Raw genomic sequence first — 16,006 nt, forward strand, 5'->3', positions numbered from 1 at the left:
AGCGACTGTTCGGCTACAGAGCTAGAATGCATTTATATGGCCCACTGCATCGCGACGACGTTAATCACAACGTCAGGGAGACGAAGATGGCGAGCTGTTTACAAGGCATGGCCTTGCAAACACTTTCGCGTTTTGGCGTCCGTCCATCACAAAGGGCAGGACAGCGGTTACCTCGTGCGTGTAGTCGACCGCGTAAGCGAAAATTGCAATGACACACGTAAAAACGGCCTTTGTTCGAAACAAAAAATCATGCACGACCGGGCCAGCCGCGTTCGTTGCAAGTCTATTGAAGGGCAAAGTACACGTGCTGTGTGAGGCTACATGTATTACTTTTGGATCTCCTAGTGCCACAGTCACAGCAGCGCTGCACGAGGGCCAGGTGGGAAGGTTAATGGTCTGCATTCTACACATCAAGCAATTTGACCTAACCCCTCTTCCCCTCTTTAACTATTTCCCATTGTCCTAGCCATTTGTTCTATTCTGTGCGATGACAGGCACAGGCTCAGTCAACACTATTTCTGCTTGTATTAAATTGCCCAGAAGGAAAAAGCACTCCACAAGAAAGCGTTTCGTACTATTCTATTTGAAAATGCGTCAACACGTACCAGCGTACGTGACAGCATGCGCCACGCTGTTGATTCATTCGTTGTGTTGCTATTATGAGCTGGCTGTTGTGTTGAGCTTGAGGGTTGCGTTCCAAATATGGCATAACAAAACAGTAAATAGCTACTCCCAACCGCAATATATCCCACAGGCTTCCTACCATTATCACCATAAATGGGGCAACGTCTAATGGGTCACCATAGGCAAAACAATAATGAGCATATTGAGTTTAGGAATATTATTTGTGAATATTTGAAAATACCTCTAAGCAGGTGCACAATTTAATGCTTGAAGAAGGGTAAGAAAAATGCTATCTATTTACTTATTTTACCCCCAGGGTTTTTTCATTACAGACAGGAGGGGCGTGTTACATATCGAAAATGAAAAAAAAAACTTGACAAATAAATAAAAAACTAAACTTAAACAATCGACTGAATTATACAGAAATAGATTGCATATTAACTACGTCAACAAAAACAGCGTAGCAGTAGCGATATTGCAGGTCGTACATTCAAGAACCAGGTGAAGAACAGCAACAACCTGAAGAAGAAAACAATATATATATATATATATATATATATATATATATATATATATATATATATATAACACAAATCACCAATTAGGCAGCGCCAAACATGTTTTGTGAAAAAACCTTAAAATGTTCTGTATTGGTGGTAGTGGTAACTGATTGTGGGAGAAGATTTCACGGAGACGTCCTGCTTGGAATGAAAGCGTGCGAATGAGTTACGGTTCTGTGGTGAGGAACATGAACTTTTCATAGATGGTCCATTCTGGGTAATATAAATGAGGGGCGTTTGACAAAGTGTTCGCGAAAGTTATTGTTAGGATAATAAAGCTTACAATAGCGACTAAACAGTTTTAATTTACACAGAATGATGATTCAGAAAGGTTGAGTGGAGACTTCCTTAGTGTAACATAGGCCATGCGGTTATAAATGGACAAAATAAAAGTAACCAAAAAATTTAATGTAGTGCCACCAGGATCTCAGATTGAATATGCGTATTAAAGTGATGTACGAATGAAGGTACTGTTAAGAAGCCTGTTAAGGGATGAAGCTGCCATGTAAAAGTTTAGGTGAAAACACCCGATTTGACGGTTAGCCTTGGCGACGACGTACTTCAGATGATGGTTCCACGACAGGTTATTGGAAATATCAACAACTAGATATTTGCAAGATGAAACAGCCTCGAGGTAGGTATCGTTAAAATGACACTGTGGACAAACTAGTGAAGTGGGGCACACACGCATTGCTTTGCATTTTGAAATGTTCGCTTTCTTGTTTCATGATTGGCACCAGGTAGGTGTGTTATTTAGATTCGTCTTGAACGAGGTAGCGTGGTCTTAGTTTCGTATTATCTGGTAAATTTTGCAGTCATCAGCGAATAGGCAGACATTTATTGAGACGTTTATTGGCAAGCCATTCATGAAAACTAACACCAGCAATGGTCCTGAAACAGAGCCTTGAGGAACACACGAGAGCACCAATTTCACGCGGGAGCCGACACTTTGAGTAGAAACAAACTGTGTTCTGTTAAAAAGAAAAGCTCGAATTCAGTTAAACACGTTAGGATCTAGATTTAAATGTTTTAGCTTAATAAGTAATAGCTGATGACTAACCTTGTCGAATGCCTTAGAATAATATAAAATAGCAGTCAATGGTACATCCAACATATATTAGGACATGCAGGTCGTTAGTAAAGACTAAAAGCTGCGTTTCACATGAGAAAAATTTGCGGGAGCCAAGCTGAGAGGGTGTGAAAAACTGTTTTGGTTTGAGAAAGTGAACACGGTGAGTGAAAATGATATGCTAAAATGCTCAAGTATTTTGCATGGGACAGATGTAAGCGATTTGTCTGATTTATCCCTTTGACCTGATCTCGATGGCATGTAACTATTTTGACAAATGCCAAAATAAAGAGAAGTATTATTAAGATATCGGACAAAACTTTATTGCATTGTGTGTTATCCCTGATTTGCTAACTGGTACTTTCATATCGACCGGCCAGTCTTCCGGAAGGCTAGAGTGCTGCAAAGACTGGAGCACTGTTCAACCGTATTTTCCAGAATTTAGTATTGATCCCTTCAACTGCACATGACGATGAGTTTCAAGTTTTTAATTGACGCACGAATACATTCGTAGGTTACGAAAATATCATCCATGGGCAGGTAATGGGGTGACGACAAGGTGATTTGGTTTGATGGTCAGCTGGTGTAAGAAAGCTTACGAATGTGTCGTTAAGTACACATGCGCATTCTACATCGGACACGGGATGCCCATTAGCCGTAAGCAAAACTTTAGCGCAATTATTGCTGCCACGCACCAAATTCTAAACCTGTGTAGGGTTGTTTTGAGGTATGTTTGGTAGAGCGTGACTGAAAAAAATCTTAGCTTCTTTCAATGTAGATAAATAAATTGCAGCAGCAGATTTGTAAATTGGCCAAGGTTTATCAGACAGGAATTTAACAGCAGCACGATCAAAACTTTTTTATGTTTAGAAAGATGGTTCACATATCTGTTGTACCATCAAGCACCAGTAATAAAAACCTTTTTCATGGAGATATATTTAATAGTTAGCTCGGTTAGTTTAGCTTTAAATAAGTCCCCGTTGCACAGCACCAATCTTTTGGTGTTGTTGGGTAAGAACTCCTTTAGGAAGGTGCGAAAATGATTGTTTATTGAGTCACAGTCAGACTTTTTGTAATCGCCTATTGTTTTAAGCTGCTTACGTATGTTTGAGAATGGTAGTAATGCATGCGCTTGAATATTAACGTGATCGCTGATGCCAGGTACATTGATCAAAGAGATGACAATATCTAATTTTGAGTTCAAAATTAAGCTCTACAATGAATGATGTGGCATTCGTAACACTGTGTAGCAAAATATCAAGTTGTGTAAGACCAAAATCAGAAAACATGCGAAAGAAATGCGCCGCTTCAGCGGAGTTAGGCAATGAATGTGGCTAAGATTTTGCACATACAATGTTAGCGAAATTGAAAAAGTCAAACAGAATTACAGATTTGCACAAAAACAAAACTTTCATGCGACTCAGACAACCAGTAAGTCATTGCAAAAACCTAAATAACTGGACGGTGGGCGGTAACGTATGCCATTGACAACTTCATAAACAGCTTATATTTGCTCATACGAAGGCCGTCTGAGTCGGATTAAAGGCCGCTTTGATTCAAGTGGAAACACGGAAATATCACGTTGTAAATGTATCACAGGTGGTGAAATTCTACCAACAAGATACTGACGTTCAAGGAAAACCTGAGTTGCGAGAAGCATCCACAATTGCCACAGCGGTGTACACTTCAATCGTCCAAGTGCTTTGTTCGAACACATTCTGGAAATTTCTTCGCAGTGACGCTTTTGGAATGCATTGAATTGACCACATTCTTGAAAACATGTTGTAACTTCAAAGTACCTTCATGCATCTCAGTAGATTTTGGCTCTGGTTTTATCTCGCGGCAGTAGAAATACACAGAAAAGGGTGATCACGTGCAAACGAAAAAAAACTATGTACCTATAAACACATCTAACCAGTTCTGTAATATTACTACTACTACTACTACTACTACTACTACTAAGAATAACAATATAGTAATATTAGTAACTCTAATAATATTAGTGTTACTTTTTGTACACATTCACGAGAAATACAAACTGGCGTGTCTAAGTCTCGAAGAACTTGTGCGACTAGGCCTAGCAGAGCCGTGTACAGTGATCTTACATAAATGATTTATTTGATGATATATGGTGTTTTTTGGCGCAAGGGCCATTTGATGGCCAAAGAGCGCCAGTTCATAAGACAGGAATGTGGACAATGATTGTGATTAGCGGCTGTATAAGGGCCATAAAATTCCTCGCAGTAAAGCGGGTAAAAACATACAATAATTAAAATCATGACCATGCCGTGAAAGGTGTGTGTGGTGCGACTAGATGGCAAAAGTTAATGATAATAAAAACAATGGTGGATATGTATGGCATTAGCACAAGTGCCTCACTCGTTCATACCCTTGCGTTCAAGGGCCGTGAGGCAAGTGCTTTTTTGTGTAGCCACCGCAGCGAAAACCTGTCTGGAGAGGTCGTGCTACGGTATGCCCGGGTATATGACATGAAAGCTATGAATTTCTTTAAAAAACGCTAACAATGATTTGTGACTAAAAAGCGGTTCCCTACCGACAAACATTGTAGGGTGTAAAGGTATATGTTGTCGGTAGGATAATGGAAAGTGTTGTCTTCTTAGAGTGTCTAACTGTTTACATTGAATTAAGACGTGAAGAACTGTTAATGTCTCACCACATTTATCACACAATGGTGGATCACCACCGGATAAAAGATGTGTGTGTGTGTTGTGTATGTGTGTCCTATCCTGACTCTTGTTAGTGTCACCTCTGTTAGACGTGATTTTGATACTGGTGGCCAATGGCCAAGGTGTGGCTTGATAACGTGTAGTTTGTTTTGTGTGTGTGTATCCCACTTGCTCTGCCAGTAGTCCCTGAGTTTTCGTTTGAGAGACGGCTTAAGATCAAGGGCCGGGATTGATGAAGGTGTAATGGCGGTGCTTTCGTGGGCAGATGCCGCAATCTGATCCGCCATCATGTTGCCTTGAATCTCACGGTGCCCTGGCACCCAGCACACAACTACATGTCGGTTGAGTGTGTAAAGTGTGCATAAAATGAAGTAAAGTGAAACGAGGACAGGGTTTTTATGTTTTTTAAGACTATGCAGAGCCGTTAACACACTGAGGGAGTCTGTATAAATTACTGCTTTTTGTATTTGTGATTGTTTGATGTGTTTAGCTGCCACAAGTATCGCGTAAGCTTCCGCTGTGAAGATACTTGTGCCTGGATGTAGAGGGCCAGCATTCGAAAAGGAAGGGCCAACAGCAGCGTAGGACACAGAGGAGTTAGTCTTGGAGGCATCTGTAAAGAACTCAGGACGTGTGTATTTGTGTTGAAGTTCCAGGAAGTATGTTCGAATATGGGCAATAGGTGCATGTTTTGTTACTTCTAGGAAAGACACATCGCAGTCTATAGTCTGCCATTGCCACGGTGGCGGGTATGCTACAGGAGCCATTAAACTGTGTTCAAGTGACACTCCGGTTTCTTCAGCTAGACCCTTCAGGCGAACTGAGAGGGGCTGCCTCATCGAAGGCCTGTTTTGAAACAGAATGTAGCTCGACAGATCATTAATAGTAGAGTATGAGGGGTGCTTCTTGTCTGCTTTCACCTTAAGGAAATAAACAAAGGACATGTATGTTCTCTGCAGATGAAGCGACCACTCATTTGACTCAACATAAAGGCTTTCTACGGGGCTGGTGCGAAAAGCACCCGTAGAAAGGCGGATGCCCAAATGGTGTACGGGGTCCAGCATCTTCAAGGCACTTTGAGTAGCAGACTGATAGACAACGGCCCCATAATCTAAGCGGGTGCGAATGAGACTTCTATAGAGGTTCATGAGGCATTGCCTATCACTACCCCACATAGTACGTGACAACACTTTTATAACATTCATGGCTTTTAAACATTTTGTTTTTAAATACTTGATGTACGGTACGAAGGTCAACTTGTTGTCCAAGATTAAGCCTAAGAATTTATGCTCGGCTTTGACGGACAGACGTTGCCCGTTCAGTCGAATGTCAGGTTCCGAGTGCATGCCTCTCTTTCGAGAGAACATGACACACGTGCTTTTTTGTGGGTTAAGCCGAAATCCGTTTTCATCTGCCCATTTGGAGACCTTATTTAAACCAAGCTGAACCTGCCGCTCACACATGGCCAAGTTGCATGACTTGAAGCCAAGCTGAACGTCGTCGACATATGTACAATAGAACATATTGCGGGGAATGGACAAGTGCAAAGAATTCATTTTGATAATAAAAAGTGTGCAACTAAGCACGCCACCTTGTAGCACGCCTGTTTCCTGGACAAATGTTTGGGAGAGCACACTGCCCAGACGGACACGGAATGTCCGGTTTGACAGGTAACTTTCGATTATATGAAACATTCTTCCTCGCACACCAAGGTGGGACAGGTCTCTTAGAATTCCGAAACGCCATGTTGTATCATACGCCTTTTTGATTTCGAGGAACACAGAGAGAAAATATTGTTTATGGACGAAGGCGTCTCTGATCTGTGCCTCGATACGAACAAGTTGGTCTGTGGTGGATCTACTTTCTCGGAACCCGCACTGAAATGGGTCGAGCAAATTGTTTGTTTCAAGGATATGTACAAGTCGGCAGTTTATCAATTTTTCGAATACTTTGCACAAGCAGCTTGTAAGTGCAATAGGCCTATAGCTTGAAGCTAAAGAAGGGTCCTTGCCCTCTTTCAAAATGGGAATAATAATAGCCTCTTTCCAGGAGGTAGGGATAGTGCCAGAAAACCAGATAGCATTGTACAAACAAAGTAGGGTTTTTCGTGTTTCGGCTGGTAGGTTTTTTAACATTTCATACACCACACGGTCAGAACCTGGGGCAGAAGTACTGCAGGAGTTTAGGGATGTTCGGAGCTCCGCTAGACTGAAAGCTTGGTTATATGCCTCGTATCTAGTGGATTTGTGTTCGAGTTTCTGCTTTTCTATTCTTGTTCTGTATTTTTGGAAAGTGTCAGCATAGTGGGACGAGCTGGATACCCGTTCAAAATGTGCCCCGAGGAAGTTTGCGTGATCTTCCAAGGTAACACCTTGAGTGTTTAAGAGTGGAAGTGTGTGTACTTGTTTCCCTGCTATCCTACCGACCATGTTCCAGACTTTAGCCTCCTGTGTGTATGAATTAACCCCTGATAAAAACTTCTGCCAGCTTTCTCTTCTGGCCTGCCGACGCGTTCTCCTGCCACGAGATTTTATTTTCTTAAAGCTCTCAAGGTTTTCCGCCGTCGGCGAGTTGCGCAGCAACCTCCATGCCCTGTTCTGTTCTTTTCGCGCATTCTGACACGCAGTGTTCCACCACGGGACGTGTCCTTTGCCGGGCAGTCCAGATGTTTGTGGAATGCACTTGGCTGCTGCGTCAGTAAGAAAAGCCGTGAAGTACTGCACAGCTTCATCTATGCCTAATCCGCATATGTCGGTCCAACTTAGGTGTGTAATTTTTTCAAATTGTTCCCAGTCGGCTTTGTTCACCAGCCATTTGGGAACATGTGGAGGATATTCATATGTTATTGGTGTACTCAAAACTAAAGGAAAATGATCACTTCCATATGGATTATTTATGACTTTCCACTGAAGTAATGGTACAAGTGAAGGAGATGCGATACTGAGATCTATGGAGGAGTAAGTATTGTTTGCAAGGTTATAATATGTTGCCTCTTTTCTATTCAACAAACAAGCACCTGATGAAAAGAGGAACTGTTCAATGAGACGACCTCGTGCATCACATCGACAGTCACCCCATAAACCGCTGTGCGCATTCAGGTCCCCTAGAACCAAATAAGGTACTGGTAACTCATCTATTAAAGACTGGAAATCATGTTTTTCCAGGCGGTGTTGCGGCGGTATGTATAGAGAGCAGATGGTGACGAGCTTACTCAATAGAACTGCTCGAACAGCCACTGCCTCTAGGGGTGTTAGTAGTGGTAGATGACTGCATGCTACTCCTTGATTAACTATAATGGCTACACCACCAGATGACGCCACAGCATCATCTCTGTCCTTTCGGAAGACAACATATTGACGCAAGAAACTTGTATTCTTGGATTTTAAGTGTGTTTCCTGTACACACAGCACTTTTGGAGAATGTTTGTGTAGAAGTTCTTGGACATCGTCGAGGTTTCGAAGTAGTCCTCTGACGTTCCATTGTATAATTTGTGTCTCCATTATGGGACTAAAGAAGTGCTGTGTGTACGAAATGAGTGTGGCTGGTGTCTAAAGAGAGAAGTGACTTATCTTACAGAGCCTTTAGAAGGCCCTGTAATTACCGTTTTGTCTTTTTTAGAGCGGTCGAGGGAACCCCGCCGCTCCTTTGGCGCAGTCTGCGCCGGTGCAGTTGATCTGTCCATCGCCTCAGGAGAGGCGACAGATAATGTTTTTGTTGTAGGCTTCGTCGTGACAGACGGAGCCTTAAACCCCACCGGGCTGGAGGTCGAGGGGACCTCTTTAGTTTGTGTGGTGCCCTGGCTGCTGCCAAGGTTCACAGGAGCCTTCGGTGGGGCTGTATTCAAGGAGGGTGGGGCAGCCGAGGCTGCTCCCCCCATGGGGGCTTGTGGCGTTTGCCTCGGCACGGTGGGCGTGGTCCAAGGTATTGCCGAAAACCGAAGTGGTGCTGACCCCCCTCGCACCACTTCGGCATACGATGTGTTCCCAGCAAAATGCGGGGAAACGCGCTGCCGCGCTTCACGGAAGCTTATGTTCAATTTAAACTTTGTACTAATAATTTCTTTTTCCATTTTCCAGGCCACGCATGACCTGGAATATGCAGGATGGTCACCCTCACAGTTTGCGCAGTGCACTTGTAGCTGACAGTCATCGTCAGCGGTATGACCTTTGGTGCCGCATTTCGCGCAGGTAATCTGTCCTCGGCAGCTCTGGGAGCCATGCCCGAACCTCTGACACTTAAAGCAGCGCCTCGGGTTGGGTATGTATGGTCTAACTGGCAGTTTAAGATATCATGTTGCTATTTCAGTTGGGAGGGTGCTAGATGCGAAAGTTAGTATGATGTGCTTCGTTGGGATTTCCTTATTTTCTCTTCTTATTTTGATACGCTGCACCTGAATGACGTTTTCCTCTTTCCAGCCTATTAAAAGTTCATCATCAGAGAGGTCCATCAGGTCTCCATCTGATACAACACCCTTCACTGTGTTCAAGGTTCGATGCGGTGTGATTGTGATAGGTTGATCCCCAAATGCTGTGAGTTTATGTAGTCTCTGGTACTGTGCGTTGTCTTTTAATTCAAGTAACAGGTCACCACTGGCAGTCTTTGTGGCCTTGTAGCCTGCGCCCAGCGTTTCTATGAGACATTTGGACACAAGGAAAGGTGAAATAGTTCTAGCTTTCTTTTCTGTACTTTCACAGTGAATTATGTGGTATTTGGGGAAGTTGTCTTTTTTGTTTGGAACAAACTCAAAAATTGCATCGGTGCGCCACCTCTTAGAGGGGCGATTAGTTGTAAGAGGGCTAGGGGTTCCCATAAATTTGATAGCTTATTCGGTGGCCATGCCAGCCACCCACCACCGAGCCCAACAAGGGGACGCTGCGAGACGCGAAGGAGGCGCAGGCGCCAGCTGTACATGGCCGCTATAACCTAATATATCTACCCAAGGTTGGATATTTACACTAGGTTAACCCTTGCCGCCAGGAAAAATTGGAAGTAAAATGAAGTGAGGAGAAGACAGGAAAGATGTAAAGTGAGAACAAAAGACGAAGATGTAGGGAGAGAGAGATAGGAAAAGGCGACTGCCGATTTCCCCTGGGTGGGTCAGCCCAGGGGTGCCGTCTACGTGAAGCCGGGGCCAAAGGGGTGTGTTGCCTCTGCCGGGGGGCCTTCAAGGTCCAATCACCCAGCGTCGGCTCAACCCCCAGGATCCCCTTTTCCCCGGACACGGCAAAGCCACGCACGACTAGGCGTGGGAGGGAGTAGAAACTCCCCCGTTAGCTCGGGTCCGTGGTGTCGCTACACACCAAACTAAATGATTTATTTCAGGCACATAGTTGAGTCATGTGAATTATTATCATAAGTGATTTATTTCAGACACAGAGAGAGCGAGACTAAGACATAATGTCACAAAAACTATCTTTGTTTTTTTTTGCAAGCGAACAGGCTAAATGAATATTACCATTGCTTTTTTAGATGTAGTAACTAGGGAAGGAGAACAAAGGACGGACCAAGAGCACATATGACATACAAGAAAACCACAGCCTGTGATTTTACAGCTCAGAGAGTAATTTTTTATTTGCGTTTTTGAACTAGCTGAAAATACTCTTCATTAAAAATTTTGGGATTTTGTGCACTTCTACACGCTTGATCATACCTGGTAAGAAATTGCAGTAAATATTTGTTTTATTTTAGCGGTCAACGTGCAACATATGGCACTTTAAAGTCATCACTCCAGTTGCAACTTAGAACAACTATTTTTGTAATCAAATCCTTAAACACGTAAAAACCTGAATCCTAAAAAAGAGTGTTGCCACTTACTTTACTACCGACGTTTTTAGCAACAGCAACAGTTTTTAGAATATTTTGAAGCAAATTGCTGGTGCGTGTTTTCTAGCGCTCCGAGAAAAATGCAAAAATTGTTATACCATATATCAAATCAGTATATGCAAATAATAACAATATTACTAATAATAAATGTAATACTTTATTTGACGTGCTCAGGAACAACCATAAGATGTTTCCAAAGGGGCACGCAAAAATAAACCAATAAATTGAACAGTACAATACAGCTTTACTAAAATCATATAAGTAGAGCACAAACACACAGATAAAAAGAAATCAGTGCAAAATGAAAAGAATCAACGACACATGGAGTGTGATGAAATGGCAGAGAAAATAAAGGGCAATACACACAACTATGTAGAAGGGTTCCTGAAAAACGCAAAAGAGTAGAATCTCTACATTAAAAAAGTATCTTAAGGCAGTTCATAGTTGAGATACCCAACCATCCAGCGCGCCTCTCTTCTGCACGAAAGTCTGCATTTCCAAAGTCATCGCTCCAGCACAAGAAACGATACATTGCTCTTTCACCTGATGCCATTCATACGTGAACAACCACTTGGTTTTCTATCATGTGGCTCCTCAGGTGCTCCTTACTGTCGCTATTTGTGTCATAAGGACACCTTGTTCACGGTAGACCAGCTGACGCACGGGGAAAGTACCAAACAACACCATGACGACTCGAAGAGTGAAAATCGGTCTTGACGCATTGGAGCAGCTTACCCCCATTTCGCACACTTGGCCCACCTTCTTGTTTTCCATCACTTGGCTATTTCGTCCCGCCCACACGCACTACGGTCGGGATAGAGCTGCGGAACTCCGAATATACTCAGCCAAGCCCAGGGCCAACCGTCCACATTCATGCATCAGAACAGCTTATCTCCAAAGTTTCGGACACAGAGAAACAGCCCCAAGTAAAATCTGACCAAACCAATCCATTCGCAGTGTAGCCGTCGAGTTTCCACTCACCTCAGGATCAACTCTCAAGCACTGCCCTGTGCCAGGAACGCCCATTGGGAATGTCGTTGCAAGAGCCCCAGCAGATTTTTCTGTCAATTTTGGCACACTATCTTCATTGCCTGACATGAACTGCGACACCCTAACAAGTATCAACTATTTGCTGGTGACATGAACCTACAAAGAAAAGCAGGCTCATGTTTCTAAAGGAAGTTCACCTCGTCAGATAGTGCAACATCAGCAATGCCATCAAAATCAACAAGAAGAGGCCCAGCAGCTAAAACGACCACACCAACAAGGACAACGAAGAACTGAAGACACATCGTAAGCATACTTGCGGCCTAAAGAATGTCGTGAACAACGACCAACGCCACCACCACCACAATGACCGCTACAGAAAAGACTAATTCCGCATTTGAGCCATCTTCAAAAAGAAAAGCCAAGGAACTTTTCTGCACCAGCGTCCAAGATTGCGCTTTCGGTCTGAACATCTGCGCCATCGCCATAGAAAACTCCCTTAACACCACAAAACAACCGCTTCTACTCTGCAGGAACACAAGCAGTGCCCAATCAGCCGCGATCAACGGGCACGCAAACTGCATGCACGGCGTTTGTATCACTCACGACGAAAAATGCGACTCCAACAAAACTGTCGATCCTGCAAGGCATTGAAATCTCGTTCATTCCTCGCAAGAACGCCGGCTGCTTCTCCATCTGTTTGCACGCTCAAAGCATGCTTATGTTGTCCAGAGCGCAACAGCCAGCCTCGCCCACCAGAGCCGTACTTTGTAACCCTGGATTGCTGCCCTCTCCTGTGAAGTCCTTGTGCGATCTTGATTCAATGTGATGTGGAACTACAGCCCATTTGGACATTTTTTTTTGCGTTCTAAGATTGCGAATCCCGGCTGCATTTTTGATGGAGGTGAAAATGCTGTAGGCCCTTGTGCTCGGTTTTCAGCCCACGTTAAAGAATCACAGGTGGTCGAAATTTCCGGAGCCCTCCACTACGGCATCTCTCAAAGTCATATGCTGGTTTCAGGACGTTAAACAAACCCTACATATCAATCAATCAGCAATAGCAAACAGATTGTCTTTTACAGGGAAAGCTGTATAGGGTTAAGATAAACAAAGAAAAGTCCAGCAGTGGTGTCATGAGCTGTCTACATTGGCCGTGTACATATCAGTTGTGCCGTTTACAGTGTCATACCCAAGCACGCCGGAAACTGCGAGTGACGTTGCGAGTGACGTCGTTCATCCCGCCGCAGTCGGGGCGCCCAACACGCGCGCATCAGTTTCTTCTGAAACCTTCCGCATGGGTATGAAATGGATAACTCTAGAAGGGCATAAGCAGCGGAAACGTAGGTGAGCTCGCATTCACCGGGCCGAAGGTTCAGTCTGGACACAAAAAATTCACACCATCTTCCCAAAGGGAACCCTGATGAAATGCGAAGCAGCAGCGTTGCGCACGGGCGGCGTCACGGGCCGAACGGCACTAACGCGGGTGCTGCGGTCTGTGCTTCGTTTGAAGCGATGGCTGGCGTGTCAGGTTTATTGCGCGTGAACCGACAGGTCGGCATAGTGTAACGAGCGGCGGTAGCGGTAGCCGCGGGAGCTGCGGTGAGCTCATCGCCGGCGACAGAGAGAGTGACGTCAGCGCGCCCTGCAAGGGGAGCGTGATTTCAGCACAACTATGGTGAGGCTTCCTTGGCACCGCTTCAACACCTGCGCCGAGGGGAGCACGTTGCGACTAATTCAAGTAGACTCACGGAAGGAAAACGTTACACAGGCTTGTCAAAGAGCTTCTTCGCGTCTAGGACAGACCGGGGAGGCCACGGGCCGGCAGCAACTGCGTACCGATGATCCGGTAGCCTATCAAGCTGGGCTAAATTGCGAACAGTAATGCAAGTGCCTGTGGCTGGTGAATGCTGCAAACCACGCTGTCGAATCAGCTCCCGATGCCAAACGCTTGCAACAACAGGGTGTTGTGGCCTTAATGTGATGATTGCAGAAGCTCGTTTGCCAAGGTGAAGACACACTTTTGGCGGGAGTTACTCCAGCGGCAAATTGGCCTTGGCTGCAACGTCTCTTACCGCCTCTGGTTAGAGAACAAGCACTGTACTCGGCTTCTGACCCACCGGTCGCGGGATGAATTACCGGCTGTGGCGGCTGCATTTTTGATGGAGGCGAAAATGATGTAGGCCCATGTGCTCAGGTTCGGGTGCACGTTAAATAACCCCAAGTGTTCGAAATTCCCACAGGCCTCTAATACGGCGTCTCTCATATTTTACGGTGGTTTTAGGACATCAAACCCCAGATATCAATCAATCGAGAACAAGCACTGATCAACACAATGCGAGACGCATTTAACCACTCATTGCACTCTTCCACAACCATCATTATGCGAGGCACAATGTGTGGCATATGAAATAAGCACTGTTGTAAACCGAAGCCAAATGTGTGTCTAATCTCATTAAGAAACGCGAACATGTATTCAATAATTGTGAAAAGCTTCAGTGTCACATCGGTTTGAATCCACTGCTAAATACCGGCAGCTGCCGGCGCCTCCTAACCAAGAGCGCATTTTGGATTAGATGCGCTCCTTCTAACGTGGTGCCGCACCGTGCCGGCACCGTGCTTTATATTCTGCTAACAATACGCAATAGCCACATTTGTGCACTGAAGTCACACCAGGGGAGAGCAATCGCATTTCATCAATCATGCTCAATGTCATGACGCGCTGACGTTACTTCTTTTACCTGTGTCATTCCTTGATATACGCAACTGCCAGCGCACTCGCAGGTACTGGATGAGAAAACGTTTAAAGCGCACGACAAATCCCTGTAACACCGCTCGTGTTCGATGCAATACGGATAATTTTCGAATAAATTCGTGAAGCAATAAACTCGGGTACTGAGGTCATTCGACGGTTAATAGAACAATGGTACATTACCTCAATAAGCCCAGTGCCTAAGCTCCGCTTATCTAAGCTATTTTTTCAGATATACTGAAAACATTCAAAGAGACATTTAGTCTGGGCTCATAAATATATAATGTCTGCGCTCACGTAAAAAAAAATTCACATACGTGTATTCAATTCTTGCACTACGCTCTGTGTTTCCGTCAGTTAACATATTCCTTTTACATGGGCGTTCCGAAGTAGAAATATAATACACAAATCCCGAGTAACCAACACCTAAATTACGTCATTATTGACTATTGGAAGCATGTGCACTAATTCTGAGAATCTATACACAACGGTCCAATACTTTACTGCAGGCCATTGACTGCATTATATTGCTGCCTCTTAGAGCTAAGCAGTGGTTCAGTATAACCAGCGCTTTGATGGCCAAAGGGCGAAGATACCGTTCTAGAAAGCTGCCATTATTGCCCTTTTTTGACGTTTTGTACTGAAGTATTACTAAAATAAGTTACGATCAGTTGAAGTACATGCAATATTTGCTGCCGAAAAGCCCTCGCTGAAACCTCACGCTGGCGTTCTCTGCAGTGAAGACTAGGCGAAGGCAAACTTAGTAGTACATCATGGTTGTTAATATGAAAACAAAATTCTCTTCTTGCAACAAAACCCACTCTTTTCAAACTTTCTGGGGGTCTTACTGATACAATATACTATGCAACAGTGCATAAGCCATATTTTTACTTGGGCCACTACATTGCGAAACTTAAGCCACAATATGAACCAAAATGCTGTTTTTGCCAGCTTAGTCACAATGTTTTGTCAATGTTTTTGCTTCATTTGCTTTTAATGCATTTAAATAATTTAAGATTGAAGATGTAAAACAGAGAATATAAACACATTAGTGGCAAAAAATTGCGTTTTTCGTAAAAATCGCCAAACATGCAGCCTATTGAAAATATTTTCTAAGGCGACAAAGAAAGTTCAAACCAAAATGAATAAACTAAAATCAAGAAAGAGTAGTACATTTAGATGAACGAAAACTTGTTTCGCCGCAATTACTGAAACCAGAAAGATAATATAAATTATTTAGCGTGCCACACATTCCCTTGAGTGACAAATGTTTGAAGTGCCTTCTAGGCAACACATTTTTTTGCACATTATAACACTTCAATAAATATATGTCACGTCGACATATATCTGACCAACTTTTTTTCAGCATGATCGAAGATGGTCGAAGATTGACCGAGTACACTTGCTGTGAAATGACTCATATATAAAATCAGACGCTTGCTTTTCGCTTGTCTTGGGCACTTCTATCTGGTTTTCTGTCTAAGAGTGTGTATGCGTTGATAAACAC

This window comes from Rhipicephalus microplus, chromosome X (genome assembly GCF_043290135.1).
Source record: "Rhipicephalus microplus isolate Deutch F79 chromosome X, USDA_Rmic, whole genome shotgun sequence".
Lineage (NCBI taxonomy): Eukaryota > Metazoa > Arthropoda > Arachnida > Ixodida > Ixodidae > Rhipicephalus > Rhipicephalus microplus.